We start from the raw sequence: 6,000 nt of genomic DNA, 5'->3' as shown, positions 1-6,000 counted from the left end.
CTTTAATCCTAGCGTTTGGGAGGCAGAGATCCATGTGGATCTCTTTGAGTTCAAGGCCACACTGGGGAATAAAGCCAGGCAGGGTGACACATGCCTTTAATCCCAGCACTAACCATAGAGGTTTGGAGGTCTGTACAGACAGACAGACAGGAAGTGATGTAGCTGGGCAGAGAGAGGAAGTGAGATGCAGAACAGAAAGGCTTATAGGCATTGGTATACAGGAAGTAGGTCTCTTTGGATGAGGATTTCCAAGTGGTAAGAATGTGGCTGGCTTCCTTCTGCTTTTCTGATCACTCAGATTAGCCTTACTAGGGTGCACAATTGGGGGACACAGTATATCACCACAGTTGTGTTGTTCTCAACCTTTGTCAGAAACTTATTAGAGAGAATAGTGGTTAGTTTAGAGACTCCCAATGTTGAAAAAGCTAGGAATAAGTGAGTGTTCAGCCATATATGGAACATCTACACCACTCTACCCCACCCAAGACTCAGAGAACACTGCAGAAGTGGGGATGGAAAGAACGTGGGGGCCAGAGGACAGGAGGACTATGAAAGGCTGGCCTTTGGACATGACATGGATGTTATATGAACTCACAGTAGCTGTATTTATCTGAACAAGTTGTAATTAGCAAGATCAAAAGAGTTAAATTACACAATGAAGGAGAGAGGGTTTCCTGATGTCCCTCCCCTATCTGGGAAGCAGGGATGGGCAACTGATGATGTGGAGGGAAGGTGAGTCATTTTTCTTTTCAGGAGTAGGGAGTGGCCATTGGTAGTTTGCCCATATCCCAGTGGATGACCCCACATACACATACATAGAGGCAGCACTAATTGGACCTAGTGGGTCATAACAATAAAAAAGACAAGAACTTGGGAGGGTGAAGGGGGATATGTTGAGGAGGCTGGGGAGAGCAGAAAGGAAGAAATGGGAATGGATATGACCAAAATGAATTGTATATCTGTATTAAATATAAAATATAACTATCAATAGAGGTCCTGTATGGGTAACTAATTACCACATGCCAAATCCTATAATATGTTCACTATCTCATTAATGTTCAGAAAAAAAAATCACAAAGAGGAATATGTATGCTGTATGCATTGTTCTGAGGTCATATCCATGCCAGAGAGGAAGTAGTGGACAAGGAGAGAGGAGAATTGGAAGCAGAAGGCTGAGACGAGAGACACTGCAGATGCTGCATGACCAGCAGCATGTGAAGACCATAAGCTACAGCCATGTGCAAGTATAGATTTATGGAATATTAATTTAAGCTATAAAAAGTTAGCAAGAAGCTGCCACGCCATACAGTTTGTATCATATAAGTTCTGTGTTTACTTTTTTTGACGACTGTATGTGACAAATTTGTCTGACTTCAAGGCAAAAAATACAATCAAGAAAAAATATCAAGATATCAACACTATGAAGCAGAGTGGTAACCTAAACACCCACTCCCTGGTTTCTGAATCTACCACACTACTAGCCCCAAAGAAGAGTGAGCCTGCCACTTCCTACATAGTTGCCAGGAGGCCTTGATGGATTTAGATCCAGGACTCTTGACTTCTCTTCCAGTTGCTTTTTCTCACTTTACTTCTAGACACAGCCATGTCAGATGGCAAGTGTCCTAGTCAGCTTGTCAACTTGACACAGCCTAGGATCATCCGAGAAGAGCATCTCAATGGAAGGACTGCCTACATCAGATTAGCCTTTGGGTATGTCTTGATTATTATTACTGAATAATACTAATTATTGAATCTCCCATATGGGGGGATTGTCTTGATAGTTAAGAGGGCCTAGGCCACTGTAGACAGTACCATTCCCTAGGCAGATGTTCCTAGGCTCTATATGAAAGCTAGCTAAGTAGGAGTCAATGAGCAAGCCAGTAAGCAGTGTTTAACTTCCTGTCCTGATTTCTCTCGATGAACCTATAAGTATAACACGACAAACCCTTTCCTCCCTGGAGTTGTTTTCTGTCATGGCACTTGGCACTCCCACGGAAGGAAACTATACAGTGGCTGCCATCTACTTCCCTTGTCCCTACTCAGAACTGTAGCCAGGGAATCAGGTGGGCATGGAGCAGATCTCAGGGCTTGGACCATCCTCCCCACTTTTAACATGCACAGGCACCATCCTCATTCCTGTGAACCTGACACATCACTGACCTGGCCCCATCTCATGCAGATCACAGACTCTGCTCACAAAAGTTTGTTTTTATCTATCTATCTATCTATCTATCTATCTATCTATCTATCTATCTATCTATCCATCCATCCAGCTATCTATCTATTTTATTTATCTATCTATCTATCTATCTATCTATCTATCTATCTATCTATTATCTATCTATCTATCTATCTATTTCATTTATTTATTTAGACCAGTTTTCACTTATGTAGCCCTGGCTGGCCTGGAACTTACCCTGTAGACCAGGCTCTGGCCTCAAACTCACACAGATCCATCCACCTGGCTCTGCCTTCCAAGCGTTGGGATTAAGGCAGGTGTGGTTCTAAGCAGCTGAAGGAAGAGTAACTGACACTCGGGAGAAAATAGGGAATTCCCATTTCAGTGGCCGTAAGTCAAGGCCGCTCATCTGTGTGCACACGCTCAGCGGCAGCCATGCATCGCAGCAGTGGAGCCGAAACAGTCCAACGGGCCCCGTGGCCAGCGAAGCCCAAACTGTTTACTGTTTGGCCTCTGGCAGGTTTGCCGATCCCTGATCCAGATGAGAGAAATTAAACCGCAACATCACTATGGACACCTGGTAATATCCGAAGACGTGTCATCCCCGTGTCTCCGGGCTGGCTGGACTGAAGCCAGGCAGAGAACGGGCGAGGGCTCCTAGGCTCTCGGTTCCCGCCCCACCGCCACAATCGGCCCTGCTGGCTCCCAAACAAGCTCTTTCCTTGAAACTGTGGAATAATAAACAGACTCTGACTACACGGGTCTCTCATTCATCTGCTTAACACTTACAGGCTTACCAGGCACTCTTTAAGGACATACACATATTTTAAAAATTTTTTTATTTAGAGAATATAACTACATTACATAATTACATTATTTCCCCTTCCATTTCCTCCCTTCAAACCCTCCCAGAAGCCTTTCCTTGCTTTCTTTCAAATTCATGGTCTGTTTTTTGATACATTGTTGTTACATACATATGTATGTATATATGTGCGCATGTGTACATATAAATTCTTAAATTCACAAACACAACTTGCTCAGTCTGTATAATGTTACTTATATGTGTATGTTTTCAGGGATGACCATTTGGTATTAGATAATCAATTGGTGTGCTCTTTCCTGAAGACGACTATTTCTCTCCCTCTCAGTGAAAGGACTCTAGGTAGCTCCAGCATGACAAACATTGTGTGGCAAGCCGAGCCCTTCCCCCATCCATTAGATGACATTCCTAAAGCTAGCCACCAAGGTCTATTTCCTTATTCGGCCACTTCCTCCTCCTGAGGCTGACTACCAAGGTCCCACTATGGAAGTATTGAAGTTCAGCAATCAAAAGCCCCCTTAGGCCGCCAGAATTAACATATCCAATTAAAATTAAACACAATGATCTGGAGAGATGGCTCAGGGGTTAAAAGCTGTTCTTCCTGAGGTCCTGAGTTCAATTCCCAGCAACCACGTGGTGGCTCACAACCATCTGTAATAAGATCTGGTGCTCTCTTCTGGAATGCAGGTGTACACTGTATACGTAATAAATCTTTAAAAAAAAATAAATAAACACCTCATCCTAACATAGGGTTCCTCCTTTTACCTTTATAAGCCACCATTTTCCTGAGCCACATCTGTCTCCTCTTTAGCCAGAGGCGGTCCTTTGTCTCAAATACCCTGCCCCCACTCCCCTGTTCCCTTCCCCTTTTCCTTAGTCCTCTATCTCCTGTCTTTGTCTCCTACTCCCTGCCCTCTGTCCCTCTGGGGCAAATAAATCTCCTTTGTGCTGAGACTTGGTCTTGGGGTGTCCTGAGCGGATACCGTTCACTCCACTCAGCATTCCTTAGTTGTCTGTCCGTGTGTAGGGCTGAGGTCCCAGGAGCTTTCTTGCATCAGTGTTAACACGACTGCTGTTGTCCTTGTTCAGTTCATGTTTAGGCAGTCATGTTGGTGAGGCTTTATGGGCGTGGCTTCTGACATTCCTTCAAGACACAATATTACAGCAAACTCCTTGTTCTCTGGCTCTTACAATCTTTCCGCCCCTTCTTCCACAATGATCTGAGTCTTAAGCTCAAAAAGCTGTGTTGTAGGCATATCAGTTGGGACTGTGCTCCACATATACATATTTATAGCTGCATCTTGATGACTTATATACATTTGTGTATAAATTATAGATATGTACATTATATAGTACACTGTGGTAGTGATGTACTTTTAAGAAAAATGAAGCATGTTAATGAGTCAGTGATGACAGGGACATGTTTCTTTAAATAAGTCGGGAAGGGTCTCAGGTGACATGAACAGACCTCCTGTATGAAGTAGGAATACCAATGTATTCCAGGTAGAGGGAACCGTAGTGTAAATGCTCAGGGTAGAAATGTTCTGTGTGCTGAGGGACAGCAGGAAAGCCAAGATGACTTACTTGAAAGCAGAGACAGAGAGGATGCTGGGTGGCAAGGCTCAAGAAATAAGCAGGAGAAATAAGGGCTACTGTGTGGCCTGCTCTGTTGACTTAGAAGGAAATTGTGTGGATACTGACCACGATGGGTCTCAATGACATAGGAGCTCCTTTGGAACCTCAGGCATGGATATGATGATAGGAAGACCTCATGCAAGGCTTCAAGTTGGAAGGCCAGAAGGGAGACCTGGGCCGTTGAGATTGCAGGCTAAGCAGGGTCTAGAGTGGGATTCTGGCTAAGCAGTAGGGTGGACAGGGCAGTCACCCAGGCTTTGTCTCCTCCATGCCCCCCGAGATGTTCCAGAGCCTCATTTGTCTCCCTCTGGCCCAGCCTGCCAGACCAATGTGCCTATATAGTCTCCCACTTTCTTCCTCTGGAACAGAAGCTCCTGAGCAGCAGTGTGTAGGCTGGAAGCAAATATTTATCAACCACTAAGCCAGAGCCTGAAGCTGAAGAGCAGAGAGAATCGGGTAGAGGCAGGATTAGTGAGCTTCTGGGTAACTCCTTCCACTAACAGGAGCATGACTTAGTTGGGTGTGATAGTGGTGTCAACTTGACAGAATCTAGAATCACCTAGAAGATGAGCCTCTGGGAATATCTGTGAGGGATTATTTTATGTTGGTAGGTGTAGGAAGACCCATCTTAATTGTGGGTGAGGCCATTCTCTGTCCAGAAGATCCCAGACTGTGTGGAGAAACAGAGCTGAGTACCAGCATGTATGCATTCACTGTCTCTGCTCCTGACTGTGGATGTGATGTGATCATCTGCTTCAATCTCTGGCCACCCCGACGTTCTCACTCCGTGAACTTCAGAGGAAAGGTGTGTGAGCAAGCTTTAAGTTTTGGGTAAAGAATATGTAGACAGCAAAATGCTGTAATTGTCAGAGAGAAGAGCCATTAACAGAAACCTGTGCTGCCCTGGAACCATAGTAAAGGTGTCCCCATCCAAACGAAGCGGCTGGCAGTATTGTCAACTGGTTTTGAAGCCGTGAAAAACACAAGACTGAAGGTGTCACTGAGAGTAGCTGAGGCCAGGTAATCTCTGACAGGGTCAGAATCCCTGTAAAGAGGTCCTGAGAGGCCATTTGTGTGCAATTATGAAAGTGAAGCAATGAAGACCCTCAGGATACTGGAGATGGATTGTGGGATGTGAGCCAAGGCAAGTTGTAAAAATGAATTGGGACCAATTGGAGAGGCCACAGAGCTGAAGGGGTGTGGCTACCCGTATCTTTGGAGATCAGCCAATTTTATCACAGCCTTGGACACTAGTAGAGAGCTTCAGGGTTTGGTATTTGCTGGACTGGGTTTAGGTCTTGCTTTCCCATGACCATTTGCTGTTATGCCCAGATTCTTCCCTTATGGGAGAAAAAATATTTATTCT

Source organism: Peromyscus leucopus, chromosome 4, assembly GCF_004664715.2.
Source record: "Peromyscus leucopus breed LL Stock chromosome 4, UCI_PerLeu_2.1, whole genome shotgun sequence".
NCBI classification, from domain to species: Eukaryota; Metazoa; Chordata; class Mammalia; order Rodentia; family Cricetidae; genus Peromyscus; species Peromyscus leucopus.
This window is presented reverse-complemented; position numbering follows the sequence as displayed.